Raw genomic sequence first — 17,858 nt, 5'->3', positions numbered from 1 at the left:
TCGATTTTTTTCAAACTTTTCCATTATGTTGAATTGCTTTATATGCTTAATTTATATGCTTATTATATTTATTAACTATGTAATATTAATTTAATTAATCAAAGAGTGAAACATGTGAAACTGTTTTAATGTTATAATAAAGTTAGCCCGATAAACTTTTCCACACTGAAAGAACAAAAAAAATCGTACCAACAACCAGAAATAGAACAAATAGCACCTCAATATGTACCACAAAGTACCATAAGAACCATAAGAAGGTTCCCGCAGCGCGACTTTTTATCTTGTACGTGTTAGGATCTTGTTTTTGAGAGAGTCGTACTCCCGCGGGCCACCTAGCGGCAGCCATAGTGGGCTGCGTATGCAGGACCTCGCGGGACGCTCGCGCACGAATATACAGGGTATCTCTAAAGTTTGACCTAGCCCCCTGAATCTCGGAAACGGCTTTAGATGTGGAAAAACGTCGAAACATGTGTGCGATTATTTGGAAGGGTTGCTTATTGTATGCCAAAAAATTTCTTAGCCTTCCAGGGAGCGAGGGTGCATCAGATTCGTAATCAGCGATTCAAAAACCTCTCAAATACCGAGTTTTACGTGAATCAGGCGACTTTTAGTAACTTGGGACCAACATTTCATATCCGCCATTTTGGATTTTGAAAATTTAACCTCAGATTCTTATAAAATGACCAAAAAAACATTTTGATACCAATTTTTAGACTGTTTTATTGACATTCCAATGAGTTATTGACATATGTCCACAAATTTGACAATTCAGCCCACTGTGCGCCCGAGCGAAGTGTAACCAGCTAGTATATTATAAAACTTGAAAGTTATTGTACAAATACAAGAAGTTATTCATCATCAGATTCATCAGAAGTTGCAATGTTATAGTCAAATTCTGAGGAATTGTCATCATTATTATCACTGTTTGTCACGTGCAATATGTCATCAACTTGTAAAGGCGTTGGGTTTCCAACGAATCCTGTTGGCTTTAAATAGCCATCCATGAACCAACCGCAATTTTCAGGACGTAGTTTGACACAAGGATCAGTTTGCATTAAGCCACATAGAATTGACGTATATTGTGCGTAAAATTTTCTGTTTTAGCGATTTCCAGCATGGTGGGATCATATTTGAGTCGAAGCTTTTAATTTTTTTCATAAATTGTTCATTGTCTTTCTTAGTCGAATAATTTTTTTGAAAAATGCGATACCGTGCGTTATTTACACTAATGCAATGCTTGATACCATATATAAGAGTAGTAAACTTCTGAATAACGTCAATTTTTTCGTCGATGAAATGTCAGCTTCATCTGTTAATGACGCAAAAATTTTTTGGTACGTCTCGTTTTTTGAAAAAATTTAAAAGGTCTGACTTTTCCTTTATTGTAAAAAGCTGCCGTGTAATCGCAGCCTGTAAATGCATGGAAAGCCGGCAGACTTAGGCATAATGTAGATCCCAACTTCAGTGCTAATTCTGTACAATTAATGCAGTTAATATCTTTATTATTTCCTTTCTTGATCGTTGAACCTGCTAACCAAATTTCTGATTCTGAAACTTTACGCATATTAGCCAGCAAAATTATTAAAACATCAGTATCAGAGGCTTTTACTAAAACTCTTGAACTTGGTGGCACTTTGTTAACATGAAACATAATTCGCGTATCCGCTTCTTCATGCTGACACATATAATCAACTTCTTCACTTTTTACGACATGATTTTCCTTTGTTTGATAAGAATACACTGATCTCCAACTGTTATAAAATTTTTTTCGTTTGGATTATTGGTACCAAATGGTCGTTTTCCCAGTAATTAGCTAAGAATTGTACCAAAGCCTCTTTATAACGATAATTTTTGAGACTTCCCAAAAAATCGGTAGGTCTAGGTTGTAGAGGTCCTGTAATTCTATATGGAATATCGAACTCCTGTCGACTTTGACGTTCAGAATCTTTGATTGAAGGCGTTAAATAGCGGTCAAATATAAGATGTATCTTCCCAGCATTACTTGAACAAAGTTTTATAAGGATAGATTCAGCTATTTTATCAAAGGTTTGTGGCATAGAGGATCCGATAAGGTGTACATAGTAAAAACCATCTATTATTTCAACGTCGATTTGTGTTGGCTCAACCATTTGGACTTGAGATTTTAATGCTTTGGCTAATGTCGACTTGTTTGTTTTTAACATTTCACCAGTACACGAGAAAAGAGCAGGCGGCATTGGTGCTAGTGGAAACGTCAAACAGTGTTCTATATTAATTTTTTTGTCAATGCTAATTGCGAGTAGTCGCCCAAAGATGTCTCGTTCCATTTTTAGTAAGACTTTCTTGCTCTTATCTTTATTCACCTGAGCTTTGGTGGCGCACTGTGATGCGAAATTTAAGATTTTGTTCCGTGGTATCGGTTTTTCAAATCTCTCGGAAACTGAACAGCATTCAGAAATGAAACTTAACTTTTGCTGATTGCCTACTGACTTAACGGCAAGCAAGAAATCAGTAACATCTGAAGATGCTGCTTTACCAGTCGAAATGTTAAACAAAACATTTTCATCGATACTATCATCAAATGGATTGACCGTATTTTTAATCGCTTCAATGATACTGTGAAGACTTTTTTTGTCTTTGTTTATTCTGCTTTTTTGCAAAGAATGCGAAGTATCATCTTTTAGCGACAAACCAAGATTCTCTTTGACAGCTGTCAATATTTTTGTCCTCATACTGTGACTGAGAGCCCATCTTTGTCGCGCAGATATAGAGTCTGCAGAAAGATTATTAGCCAATTGATTACTGGCATCAGCATTGATGGTCTGCTCTAGTGTCAAGTCAACAGGTGATCTAGCAAAATTGGCTTTAGTACGTCTAATTCCAAATGCGCCTTGACGAAATTCTGCAACCAGGGGTGAATTTTCAGTATGCAATCTGATTAAATTACTTAAGTACAATAGGGACCATCTAGCATAATTAGGCTGGTTTAATGCAAAAAATAAAATCAGACATGTTGAAAATCGAATCCAAGTACAGTTCAAAGTTACTGGTACGGATGCTTCTCGAAAAGCGAAGGAATAAGTTAATAAACTCACAATACTGATAGTAGTATTGAGCCGTTTTTTCCCTTTTCACCCATCAAAGTCTGTTTGCAGAACTCTTTATAGCCATTAATAGTTTGGTTCAATAAATCAGGCAATTCAAACCTCTCGTTGACGTCAAAAAACAGTCTGATTAAATGCATTGTCTATAAGCGCTTGTAATAATTCACCTAGTATCTCAGGAGATACATTAATTGTGGATAAATATTGTTCAAGATGAAGTATTTGTAACGCAGCGGCGGTCAGCGGGTGTAATCGCTTGCAACGATTAAAGTGCTTGCTGTCTAAAAAGCTGTTCATCGAGCCGCCTGCTAATACTTCTGCCTGAACTAGTATTTCTACTAACCCACTGGAGTCTATGTATTTCCCGATCGCTTTGAAGAATGCCATCTGCATATGGAACGCTTCCAAATTTACAAAAATGTTATCAAATTTGGGTTTTTCACTTTCTTGAATCTGCATTGCCATTTTGGCAATGGCTAAATCATATGTCACGATAATCAGTTCTTGTTGACACTTTTCAGCAATTTCATTAGCCATAACGAGTGTTTCATTAACTATTGCATAAGACGTTGGAGATGAATTTATTGGAGGCAAATACTCGACGTTTTGAATTCCACTGTGATCAGTTGAAAGCATACAGTTGTAGCCCAACCACATAGGAACAGAATCATTTCGCGACAAAGACATTATCCATAGTATATCTTTATCAATGGCTATTTCTGTGGCGCTTTTGCATACGTCGATTACATTAGTAAATGAATCAACGGTAAGCAGCTGCATACTTGTTGTCGGTTTTGAGTAATATGGTCGAATACCTCGTAAAATTTCATTGAAACGTCGTCTTTTACGTGAAGAAGGTCCACATTCGTCTCTGTTGTCATCAACCGAAAGAATTGAAGAAGTCGTAGCTTCAATATCATCAGGATTTTCATTTTCCGCACGAGGAAATTGATAAATAATACCAACTGTGTCATGCATGGTATCTTTTCCTGAAGTCGTGTCAACGAAGCGATCAAAATTATCAAACGCTACGTGAGTGCTGCGTCCATCTACTATATCGATACCGGTTGGTATTACCTTATTATCTTGGACTGCCGTAAAAGTCATTTCTGTCTCAAGCTCTTCAGCCAAATTGTATCCAATCGTATGGCCATATCTGTTGAGTATCGTGATTACTTGCCGAGAATTTGTTAGAGATTTCATAGTCAGTCCAAGGGTTAAATTTTTCGCTGGTTTACATCTACCCTTTGAAACAGCATAAATGATATCGCTACACAGTGACGTTACTTTGACCGAGGTGTCGTTTGAGTCATTACGAGAAATGTCGGGTCCGACAATGAGATTGTACATAAATTCAAGCAATTTCTCAGGAATCTCACATTCTCCGTGGATGACGTCATCAGCAGTTAAATGACTCGGCAGCTGTTTGCAATCAATAGCTTTTACAAGATTTCTTAATTGATAGGCTACGTCTTTAAATTTGTTGTCTTCTTTTGATTCCAAAAATTTAGTGTTATTAGCCATAACAGACACATCGATGTCTGTCTTGTACACTATTTTTTTACAACGCGGTCCGGTAGATGCTTCAATCGTTAGACGGTCACCGAAACTTTTTAAAACTTTTTTTTCCAAAGTTTTGGGTCGGTAATCCGCCATGTCATCGGGGTCTATTTTACTTCCTCCAAACTCTAATAATAGATCTTGATATCTTGAAAATAACTGTGTAAAGTACATAACTTTTTCATTTTCAATTATTTCTCTCGTAATAAAATCTATAAGAGACTCATAAGCTAATTTATGTAGCTGTCTGTTTTCATGCCAACTAGTATCAAGATGTTCCTCAGTATACCGCTTTTCTTGTACCCGATATGAAGCGAAACAGGTATTGTGATAGGCAACAGTTTGATTCTCAAGTTTCGAAAGTATCTCCAAATCATTTAAAGTTTCAGCCATTATTTTTATTTTTTGTACATTTTCAGACCGAGGAAATATCAGATTAAGCACCTGCTTTCCACATTTCTTTTGTTTGTGGCTGCAAAACAGGCATGTTGTTGTAGAGGCAGAATTTGTCGATACTGAATCAAGCGCCTCGTCAATCGAATTACGTGATGGAATTGATGTAAATGACGGCACCTGAAACAAATAATTTGTTGAACAAATCTTTATATACATAAAAATGAATTATGTTATATGTTTGTATGTTTGTCCGCTATGAAAATCTACAGTTTTCAATCGAATCTTAAAGAATTATATATGAAACAGGGGTAGAATTTTCCGGGGAGTGCTATAGAGTGTATAGTTTTTTGTTACCGATCTTTTTGGAAACCGGTATCCGAAATTTTTCCAATTTTTCGAGAAATAATTGACCGAATCTTAAAGAATTCTATATAAAGCAGGGATAAAATTTCCCGGGGAGTACCATAAAGTGTATAATTTTTCGTTACCGATCTTTTTTGAAACCGGTATCAGAAATTTTTTGAATTTTTCGGAAAATAATCGATCGAATCTTAAAGAATCTCTATATATAAAATGAATGTGTATATATAATATGTATGTTTGTTCGCTGCAAATCTACAGTTTTCAAATTAGAACAACCAAAGGTATACTATCTCATGATATTCTAATAACTTAGACCGATTTTTTGGAAAAAAAATAAAAAAAAAAAATTTTTTTTAATGTTTGTCTGTCTGACTGCAAACTACTCATTCATTAATGGACCGTTTTTCTGGAAACCGGTGCCAAAATTTGTCTAATTTGTCGAGGATGGTGTCGATGAAGAATAAATTAATATGAGAAAATAAAAATAAATAAATAAAAAAAAGAGGCCTTTATACAAAATTGTCTTAAAAAAATCTCTTTAAAAAAATTTTTTTTGGGGGTAAGTATTACTATTCGGGGAAAAGAAGGAAGAGCTTTTGAGCCCGCACAAAACGCGGGCGAAAAAGCTAATTTAAAATAAATTTTAATTCCAAACATTTAAATTAAAGGTTTAAATTAATCAACAAAACAATGAAAATTAGAGCAATTAAATTAATTAACGATATTTTAATACCTTGTGTAAATCCATAGAAAGTGAAGTTATTGCATCAATATTACTCTCTTCTCTCTCAGTATCTGTTGTACTTAAATGTCCACTAGAATCCAGACATCGTGGATGTTCGTCAGTTGTAGACGTACTTGGATGCACCTAGAAATTCAATTTTATTGAGTAAATAAAAGAGTTAAATGTATCATTTTTATTAATTAATACTGGTAATATACATACAAAGTCTGCGAGGGAGGAATTTGAACATTCCTGATCGGGATTAGACAAGTGTCTCTGTTCCTGCAAATAATCACAACAGTAAGTCTTGGATATCTGACACATTCAAAATAATAACCAAAAATAAATCTTGATAATTTAATTATCATAATTTAAGACAGAATTTAATACTTACTTTATGATTTCTGATAAAATTGTTGAAATCTTCATTATACTTTTTTTTTAATACAGTAACTTTTTTATAACATGATGAATGATAACCTAAGGAATTAATTGCGTCCTTGGTTAATTGAACCTCATAATACTTAAAATTTTTTTTTTACGAAACAATAATTTTAAGAAACAATTCTTAAATGTTTCATCATTAAAATCAATTATAGAATCGTTTGAGCCGCACAAAAAACACTTTTTCATTTTTCTATAACAATTCACTTGAATAGAGGTTATAAACAATAGAGCATGTTTCCAAATACAAAATATATATACTGATATATATGAATGCGTAATTACTCCAAAAAAAATTTCGAGCGATAGAGTTGTCTTTCTCTATCGCACGGTGAAAAGAGCATGCGCACTCTCTTTCACTCGGCAACTACTTCACGCACAACTGCTATGCTGCGTCCTCCTCTATTGCATAGAATAATACGTTCAGCACTTCTCTGTCGCACCCCGCTCGCTTACTCAAATATTCGGATTTTAAAGCGCGGCAACCGCAAGTCTTGATCGATTTTGCTTAGGCAACCTAATACCACTGTGTTCGCAATAAAATTATCTTTATTTTTTGTATAGGTCAATTAAAGAATACAGATGAGTGTAAATTAGTAATACCAACTCACCTGTTTATACCTGGCAACCCGGTAATAGGGAGCAGTAAACGATAGGCAACCTAACTTTTACTTTCTACTTATGCTTTGTACTTTTGATTGGTACTGAATGTTTTGAGAATACAAATAAGTGTAGAAATAAAAAAAAATTTAATTAAATTATTTTTGATTAAAGGTAGCCTTGAGCTGATTTAATTAGGCAACCCATCCGCAATTTGTTTGTTTATTCATTATGTTTGATAAAAAATACCTTTTATTAGGAAAACAGATGGGTGAAAGTCGATGTAGGTCGAGATCTTAGACTAATATCATAGTCTGTTCAAACTAACAATACCAATAGATGAGACAACGAAATCAAATATCAGAGGAAACACGCAGGAAGCAAGAGAATTAATTTCTGCGAAATTAATAATATGGGATGAAGTGCGCATGACTGTAGGACAAGCTCTAATAGCAGTCGATAAATTATTAAGAGATTTGATGAGGAATACAAAATCATTTGGAGCAAAAGTAATTCTTTTTGCAGGAGACTTCAGACAAAATTTACCTGTAGTGGCTCATGCAAACAGAACAGCTATTATTGAGTCAACTGTAAAACACAATCCAATATGGAAGAAAGTAATTCAAATTAAACTTAAGGAAAATATGAGAACAGGGGAGGAAAGAGAATTTGCAAATTGGCTAATGGAATTAGGAGAGGGTAACTTGACGAATACAGATGGACTACAACAAGATACAATAGAAATTCCAGACGAATTTTTATGTAAAGGATCACTAATTACAGAGATTTTTGGAGAAAAAATAACTATGGAAAAAATAATGGAAAATCCAGATAGAGCGATCCTTTGTCCAAAAAATAAGGACACGTTTAAAATTAATGACAACATTTTAGATTTAATGGAAGGAGAAGAAAAAGAATATCTATCCATTGACTCTATTGAGAGTGAAGAAGAACATGAACATTTAAATTTTCCAACGGAGTTTTTAAATAGTGTGACACCAAGTGGAATGCCAGTTCATCGATTAAAATTAAAAGTGAGTGCCATAATAATACTTTTAAGGAATATAAATTCAAAGAAAGGATTATGCAATGGAACAAGATTGATTGTAAGAGAACTGAAACAAAACCTGATTTACGCGGAGGTTATGACAGGACCAGCAAGAGGAGAAATTGTATTTCTACCAAGAATAGATTTCATACCAAGTGATATTGAACTACCATTTAAGCTTAAAAGGCGACAGTTTCCAATACGTGTAGCATTTGCAATGACAATAAATAAAGCCCAAGGACAAACATTAAAAAAGGTAGGAATATATCTACGAAATACAGTATTTGCACATGGACAACTCTATGTAGCATTTTCTAGAGCAACAAAAAAGGAAGTGTGAAAATAAAAATAGAAGAAACTAACAAGGACATTTAATTGAAGGAAAAAATACATTTTTTACTAAAAATGTGGTATATCGAGAAATTTTGTAAATTATGGAGAAAAAAAAAGAGAGCCAATAATGAGGGGTAACTATACACATCATACCGAGGGTGGGGGCTGGGGGAGGTTTTTAGCCGGTGCAAGTCCGGCATAACCTTAAAGACCGGCCTTAAGGTATGCATTAGGCATTTTCCTCCTCCAACAAGAAACAAAAAAAAAAAGGTCCAATATCTGAAAATTGGCGGAAATTATACATAGAAAATACACAAAATTGGAAAACCGGTTTTAAAATTCTTAAAATTTTTCGAGAAATAATAAGTATTAATAAACAACATTTCTTAATAATAATATTTATTTTTGAATATTTTACTGAATAAATGAAATAGTTTAAAGAAAAACGACTCCCGGGCGAAGCCCGGGACACCAGCTAGTATTATTATATCACATATTAATGACGTACAGAAATAAATAATATTAAAGACATATATATATATATATATATATATTGCAACCCGATTTCCCTCGGTCTCGTTGGCCGAGGGGGCGCGGCTGCAAATTAGTCCGCGGACCACCGGACGATAGCTCGAAGGGGATAACGAAGTCACTTCTCTTACCGTAATTCCCGTATCTGAGGTCTTGGGCGATACTATTCGATTGGGCGCCAGGTGCGATTATAGACGCGCACCACGTCTCGATAGCGTTCTCCTCCTTAATCTCGCCACAAGCTCAGGGCGTAGCTCCGCGTGAAAGGGATGAAGGTGGAGAAGGAGCGTGACGCAAGCAACACACGAAAATAAAGCCCGACGATAAACAATATTCATTAGGTATATTTCATTCCATAAACTCAAACGAACAAATCGTATCGGGAAACCAAGGCCGGATCTCGCTCAAATGGCCGGTACCACCGCGGTACTCGGATCGGCCGTTACCGCACGCGCGAAGTGCGTGACGTTCACGCTCGCGAGGCTCCCTTCGCGAGCGAAGCTCTCAAGCGGGCCCCGCAATCTCGATTCTAAGCGCGACCCCGCGATAACGCCAATCCGCCCACGTCTTAATCTCCGGATCCCGAACGCTCGGCGATTCTTACACGCCCGACGCAAACGATTCTCATACACTCGACATGCAATCCTCCACACAGCCCGACATACACGACTCGCACACGCACGACACAATATATGCAACGTCAGATAATGGCGCGCTCGCGAGATTCCCTTGCGAGCAGAGACGACGATATTTGCCCGCACACACGGCGCAAGATATCCGCGAGGCTCGCGATCCCCAAGGTGTTCGGCGCGGTCCCTCCCGACACGCACACGGGACTTCCGTACGCGACACGCGACAATATACCGTAATACGCAACACTAAACACGATATGCACCGGAGCGTGCCGCCCGCGGCACACCTCCGTCCACGATTCACAAGACACGCACGACAATATACGCAAATTGACTGCCGATCATTCGCAAGCTTTCGAGTAGGGCTTTTACTGTTTCTGACTACGATCTCGGCCGGCCACGTGCCCGCGATCCCGACAAACAGCCGCGATAATCTTCTCGGCATCCACACCGGCGGGAGCCGGCAGCTAATCAGGCCGATTCACACGGTAATCTACTCGATATACGCCTTTCTGGCACCGCGTCGCGACCGAGATCGAGCCCTCAATGAATAGGCAGCACCGGAGTGGAGATCTTACAATTTGGCTGCTCGCTGCTGCTCGGAGGCGTCGGGCGCTCCTCCAGGGGTGGCTCCTCGTCCGCGGCTAGATCGACAGTGAGGAGCGGTCGGTTCGGCGGGACCACGCCGGACCCCCGCATTTGCGCCCTCAAGCTCGCGGTTCTCCCGCCCCGCCGATTGGTTGAGTGTGTCGCCCTGTTCGCGACGTTGCAGACGATTTCCGCCATTTTCCCGCGGCCCGTTTGATTTAGCTGTTGGTTGCGCGCGGTTCCCTCGCGGTTTTCCGCCCGGCTGATCAGACCGTGGCGGCGCCGCTTGGCCCTTGGGGCGCCGTCGGGTGAGTGTGTGGGTCGTCCACCCGCGCTGCAGTCGCGGTGGCGCACCCGTGTTCATGCTGCGGCGGGGCCGTGTTACGCTGTGCGAGGCATTCCCGGCGCTTTTCCAGCGGCAGGTCCCGGTGGCCCGCCCGTCGGCCGACCACTCTGTCGTGCGTCCTCCGAGCGCCCGTTTCTCCCCCTCGTCGCGACTATCGCCGTTACATCTGGTCGTGATTCCTCGCTCTGGCACCACCTGTCATCCCTACGGAATGTTTCTCAAAAAAGTTAGTTAACGCGGGTAGCCCTTCCTCGACCCGAGTCGAGGCGCCATCCCTGACATTCTCCTCGGCCGAGCTATCGCCTGGGCGGTGGACGCGACAAATGTCACGTCACAATATATATATATAACGATAAAAGACGTCAACGTGCAACTTACACCGTATACACGTAACGACGTTCTTTTTTAAATGAATTTTTTTTTACCTAAATTTTACAAAATATTCTTTATATGGTTGCGCCAAAATATGGAAGAAAAATGATGTAGAACGCCTTCGGTGTTACATGGTCGTGCAAAAATATTTAGAAAAATATATATATTTATATAAGAAGAATGTTTGCGCCGATGTAAAACGTAAAGCAACGGAACTTCTGACAAAAAACGACGCAAAGGTACTGTTTGTGTTACAAAGATATAATGAATAACAAAAAACATCGCAGAACAAACCAGCGTACAGCGCGTTTAAAACATTTTTCCAAATATACGACGGTTGTCGGTTATATTTATTTGAAAATATAGATATAGAAGAGAATGGAGGAGAAGGGACAGATCTTGACGTCGTTTGTTCGTTGTTTGCTTCAAACGCCACGTTCATGAGTCTGTACATCTATCCGGATCAATTTATCGATTTCCGACAACTCGGTAAATGAAACACACGATATATTTTAATCACTTCCCAACATTTATCTTTTTTTAAAATAATATTTCGAATATATTTATTTTATCACTTACGTTAAATCCTAATTTTTCCGTTATTAAATTAATTTTTCAAAAAGATTCCCAAATTTTAAGAAATTCCAAAATGAAAGCAACGTACTTGCTATGAACTTACGTTCTATATTATAGTATGATTAATAAAAAATAAACGTGTTCTTCTTTCGTGAATAAACTCACCCTATGTTAGAAACTCACTTACCTCACTTGCCTTAGTTATACCACGTTCTATATTATAGTATGATTAATAAAAATAAACGTGTTCTTCTTTCGTGAATAAACTCACCCTATGTTAGAAACTCACTTACCTCACTTGCTTTAGTTATACCATTATTCCGTAACGTACCATCTCAAGTCCTTACCTCACTTGCCTTAGTTATACCATTATTCCGTAACGTACCATCTCAAATAAAAAAAAAAAACAGGAACAAATCTATCGTGCAATACAAATGGTTTATTAAAAATGCGTTTCTGCTGTTTATTGAAACATAGGGTATTGCATTATAAACCAGATGTAGCATCGCGTATAATTAATTCTTGTGTAGTATTACATAACATGTGCATTCAAGAAAATGTACCACTACTGTGCCCAGAAGATTATGATTTTGATTTTGGATTAGATATTAATGATAATGTAAATAAAATGTAGAACGGAACCGTATTAATCCAGAGCTTGTCGCAGGAAGAAATTTGCGAAGATTACTGATTCAAAATATGTTTACTTACATATAATAATACATTTTACTTAAAATATGTGTATTATTTATTAACACATGTCTAAAGTGATACAAATGTTAACGTAATACATAATCTCATATATCTATATATGTATATAACCTTATAACATTTTACATTATAAACTATAAATAAAAACAAAAAGTAGAAGTTAATAAGGTTTTGAAAGTTTATGTACTTATATAAGTTACCTTATTGCACCCAAAGTAACAAAAAATAGGAACTTTTCATTTGTAATACTCTAGTATCACAAATTGTTTTCGCAGTATTATTATTATTTTAGTATTATGAGTATGATAATGTAATATATAGTAATAGTAATAATTATGATAATTAGCAAGTATAAGGCTCAACGGGCAAGTTTAGTAGTACAGTAACACAAATTAATATTGATATAGTAGTATACATAAAAGTAAAAATATCTTTTAAATCATAAACACAAATAAAAGATATGAAGTTTTTGAAAATCACAACTTAAAAATTAGTCTTTTATAAACGGATAAACATTAGATATATTTTCTAATGCAGTTGCCATTCTTTCTTTTACTGTTACATCTCTTAACATTAATTTTAATTTTTTCCTAAATATTTCTTTCTCATCTGCTGATCTTTTGCTGTTAGGCCTACTAAATCATTAGTATAGTATATTCCATTGTTTTTTTAAATCTATGGCTTGCTACTGTTTGTTTGCGTGGTTCATTTTGTTTAATATGTCCTTGTTTTGTGTTACATGTTTTGTGTGTTCCTCTCTGTCATAGGTATATTTTTAAAACGATTTTATTTCTATTTTCTTTGTTATTAGTAGCCATTACTTTATTCTTTTTATTTACGACAATCATTATTTGATTCTTTGTAGAAGAATTTTGCATATTGCACGTTTGTAGCCTCATTATTATTCGTATTCATTGCCTCCACAACCGTTGCTTCAAGACCTTCAAAATCTGATATTTCTTGATACTCATCCAAGTATTCTACACCTTTATATTCCTATAAACAAAATTACATTTAAAAAATAGATAATATAAGCTTGGCCAAAAATATTAATCATTTATATTTTTTTTATTTACCTGGAATTATTTTACCTGTATCATTTCCTATTGGTTACCGCCATTATACATAAGTTTAAAGTTTAATCTTATGTATAATGTCGGTAACCAATAGAAAGCAATACAGGTAAAAGAATTCCACATAAATGAAAAAATATAGGTGCTTAATACCTTTGGCCAAGGTTATATATGTATGTCCAAAGTTAAAGAAAAATTATATAATTAACATTACAATTATATATAAAAAAAGAAAGTATGTACACTCAACGTCATTAATGCCTGGTCCACTAAAGTTGATGCATTTTGGAACGCATTCAAAACGCGTGCAACGTTCTAACTATTCGTGCACCGTGACTGATCGAGAAACGGCAACGCTGTCCCCAGCTGTCTTTTGGCGCACATATTTTGACACAACGACGACGTAAGTTTGAAATAAATATACAAAGTGACAAGATATATTTTTAATTTATTTCAATTATATAATACTGTTTGTGCTTTTGCAGAATGCAGGAAATACAGATTCCAAATATATTGGTAAGTCTATCAGTTGTGACGTCCTGGGTGATGCGAGGTGGCTTCGATCCGGCAGAACGTCTCCGTTGATGGGTTCTTTTTCTTGCAGTTAAGGAGGTAAAACCCCAGGATAATTAGCTGTTGGTCGGCGATGTAGATTATGGCTCCTTGGATCCGTCGAAGGTAGGTAATTCAATAATCTCCAATAATCTTTATCTTTCTTTTGATATAAAAAAAGTATGATATTTATTGTAGAACTTTTACGATACAAGTGGTTTATGTGGGAGGATGGAACAAGTATGAGATATGTGACCTTTCCTGGCTCGTTCCACACTCTCCGTCGAGAGGGTGAAAGATTCCGCTTTTATACAATTTTGGAAACGGTAGTGGGAGGTGACCGCACCTCGTTACAATGAGTCATAAGGCGTTGTCTAGCGGATGTGAGTCTACTTCTAGGGGTGTGGCTCGCTTGCCAGCAATGAGTCATAGGGTGGTGTCTTGAAATTCATTACCTTATATGGTCATGCGTGACGTTCTGCTTCGACATGTCCATATATGGTTTTGCATAGACTAGATTCACTCGAATGAGTCATACAGGTGACTCGTCTGAATTCTATTTTTATTCTCTAGTCTAACGGCGATTTGTATTGAGAGCGATACTTCCTTTTCATTATTAAATTTCATTATTAAATTTTAATATGACTTTTATCATGAAGAAAATATTTAATATTTGAATCGAAAAAAAAATGCAAATATATGTTGAATATTATTTAAATTTTCTTTAGACATACTTTACATAGAGTAGAATAATTCAATAGTACAATTAAAGTCATTATTAGCATGTCTAAAGTATAAAAGATATTGCTCTCTTCGTCTAATAGTTAATACGGTATATCTGACTCTCTCTTTCTTTCTTTCAGATCATACAATACTCGCATCTCGCTCGGATTCGTGTTCCTTGCGCTGCGCATAATACAATTTTATCTTTCTCGAATTCGTGAGTAACGCTTCGGCGCTTGACATTCGATGTTTATATTGATTTTGGTAAGTATATATATTTGTTAATAATAATATTAATAAAAGTGATGTTAGTGGTGTTAATAATGATTCTAATGTCAGGTTAATAATATATCGTACAGATAGAAATGGTCAGCATTCTCATTAGTACAGGAAATTAATGAAATTAAATTGTATATATATATATATATATTAAGATTTTTATTATTTTTATATCTCGCAAATGGTTGGGAATTTGATGGGGGTGTATAGGAAACATATTGCAGAACTTTCACTAAAGTATAATATAGCGTTGGAAAATTTTATTGTTAATATATGTATTTGTTAATAGCAAATTATTAATTAAATAAATTGGTACTCTTTAATTCGCGTATTGATAGTATTAGGTTCTCTTTGTTTAAAAGGTTTTGAATTTCTAATATTATCTCGTTTATGAACATTCGTTATTTTATTGTTATAAATATTTCGTAAATAAACAATTGTAGAAATAAAAGTTATTATTACTTTTACAGAGTTGTTAATGCGGAATATATGTATACTTGTGAAATTTATATCTATATGAACGAGTTTTATTATGGGGTGTTGGGACACATTTAAAGATATATATTTCTTCGATTAATTAGGTATAGGAGTTGATTAAAAATTATGCTTTATATATTAATTTTAATGGGAAATGTTCAGGTTATCAATGTATACAAAAAGAAAATTTTTCACGATTGTGGTTTATGGGATATTATAATATTAATTCCCATGACCTGGGAACTACCTAAGGACAAACATTTATATGTTTGTTACGGGGTAGGTTCCGGGTCTTTTGCCTTATACCGGGTGGTTTTTCCTTTAAATTTTCGTGTAGCTTTCATTAGAAAAGTGACATGGTTTAAACTTATATAAAAATTGTTATACGTGATCCGAGGTATAAGTTAAAAATATTTAATGACATGGTTAATAATTTGTTTATGATTGTTTATAAAAGTAAGTTGCAAAAATAAATGATTATGTAGTAAATGTTTTTCTATCAATCGATTCTAATGATTATTCCGTATATACGTATATATTGTTCTTATCTTAACTGTTCATTTTCTAATTTTATTTTAATTTATTAAGAATTTATTATGGCTATCCTTGTCTTACACCTTGTGAACTGGTATTAAACTATCCTCGTCTTTCATGGAGTGAATGTTCAATTTTCAATCACGTTTATTAATTTAATTAATTTAAATAGAAAATCGGCGTTAACATTACTGGTGTTTAGGAGTATGAGAGATTCCATTTTTATCATAATAATTAAGTGTCAAAATTTTTGTTCAGAAATGAAATTTTTCAGCTTTAAAATGTATAAAAGACTAAAATATTAATGTAAAAGTGATTTGGTCTTTGTAAGTCTAAAGGGTAGAAAATTCAAAATGGCGGATGTAAAACTTTAATAATTTATAACTCGAGAACGGTAAGAGATAGAAAGATGGGGTTTCTTTTGTTGTGTTCAGATAATTAAGGGCATTATTTTAGGTTGTTTAAAATTTCTGTGTTTTATGGATTTCCATAATTTTTACTTATATCTCGGAATTAAGAAGAGATATGATGTGGGGTTTTTGTGAGGTTATTTGACATGCTCTGCTGAGTATCTGCAGTGATTTTATTTATCATCTTTAATAATATTTTTATGATAAATTTTATTGTTAATTAGTTTATTTTGAGAGATACAATAATGGTTTATAATCAAAAGTTATTTGACTTTTTGTGATAGTTCCAGTAATCACATTAACTAGGTTTGTTAATAATATAATTTAATTGTTTATAACAATCACGTTTGAAAGAATGTTAATGAGATAATTATTATTTTATCGTGATAATGTTCTTTAGGCATAAAAGGTTATGTTCTTATGAATAATCTACTTTTAATTAATTTATTTATATTTTATTTTAATTTTCTGAGTTTATTCTTATGGAACATGTATTTATTTGTGTGTTGAATTGAATTTATATTGCATAAAAGATCTCATAAAGCTTGTAATATTCATTTACGATCAATTTTAGTAATTCTGGGGAATTTTAACAAGCAATTGTCCAAAAGTTTATAGTGTGATTCATGAAAATGGGCTTAAGCTTGAAAGGGTACCTTAAGGCAGCCATGTTCTCTAGGCTTATGTCTACTGCTTTAAGAACGCGTGTTCGCATCAGCTGAGTGTTTGTTGTGACAGTTAATTTAAAGAATGATTGTTATATTATAATATTGTTTTCAGATGCTGGGGACTTCTAGCAATGAAGGTAGAAAATCAAAAAAAAAATTTATGCGGGTGGAATATAGCGGTGATTATACCGTCAGACGTGACAATATTTTATTTACTAATAATTAATTAAAAATTAATTAATTAATTAATGTTCCAACGATAGCTGTGTTTCAAGTGCGACAAATAATCGGTGCGCAGTTAAACAAGTTGGAAATATTATATATATTATATATATATATATATATATATATATATTTACGTATGGCTTTGATTCTAATTTGATTAATTAATTAATTAATTAATTTACTCAAAAATTATATCAGTTTACAGATCGCTTATTCGGGAGCTGAGTTCATAACGTGATTTATTTATTAATTCAATAATTTATTTATTTATTCTATCATTAAATTATTAATTAATTTATGTATTAATAATTTAATGATAGAATAAATAAATAAATTATTGAATTAATAAATAAATCACGTTATGAACTCAGCTCCCGAATAAGCGATCTGTAAACTGACAGGAGCTTTTTCTATCGAATGAGAGTTGATGCGGCATTAGATGTGACAGAGACTGATTTTGTTTCAGAAGCTGCCAAAGAATTCCTCGAGCGTTATAAAGCCAGTAAAGAAGGCAGGATAATGCAGTTACCAATATTGTCCTCTTAAGACGTGTCCATCAGGTAAGTCGCAAGACAAATACTTATTTATGAAAATGAACGCTGGTCTCTCT

At 34.8% G+C, this 17,858-nt stretch overlaps 1 long non-coding RNA gene across 1 annotated transcript; it reads right to left on the bottom strand.

Moving 5' to 3' along the window:
- Positions 1 to 5,049: 5,049 nt before the first annotated feature.
- Positions 5,050 to 7,281, bottom strand: LOC139823874 (uncharacterized). The gene is made up of 3 exons (XR_011734927.1): positions 6,349 to 7,281; positions 6,136 to 6,270; positions 5,050 to 5,216 (listed from the first exon to the last, which is right to left on the bottom strand). It is a non-coding gene; the product is annotated as an uncharacterized lncRNA (long non-coding RNA).
- Between the last annotated feature and the right edge of the window lie 10,577 nt (positions 7,282 to 17,858).

Source organism: Temnothorax longispinosus, unplaced genomic scaffold (genome assembly GCF_030848805.1).
Source record: "Temnothorax longispinosus isolate EJ_2023e unplaced genomic scaffold, Tlon_JGU_v1 HiC_scaffold_20, whole genome shotgun sequence".
Classification (NCBI taxonomy): Eukaryota; Metazoa; Arthropoda; class Insecta; order Hymenoptera; family Formicidae; genus Temnothorax; species Temnothorax longispinosus.
This window is presented reverse-complemented; position numbering and strand designations above follow the sequence as displayed.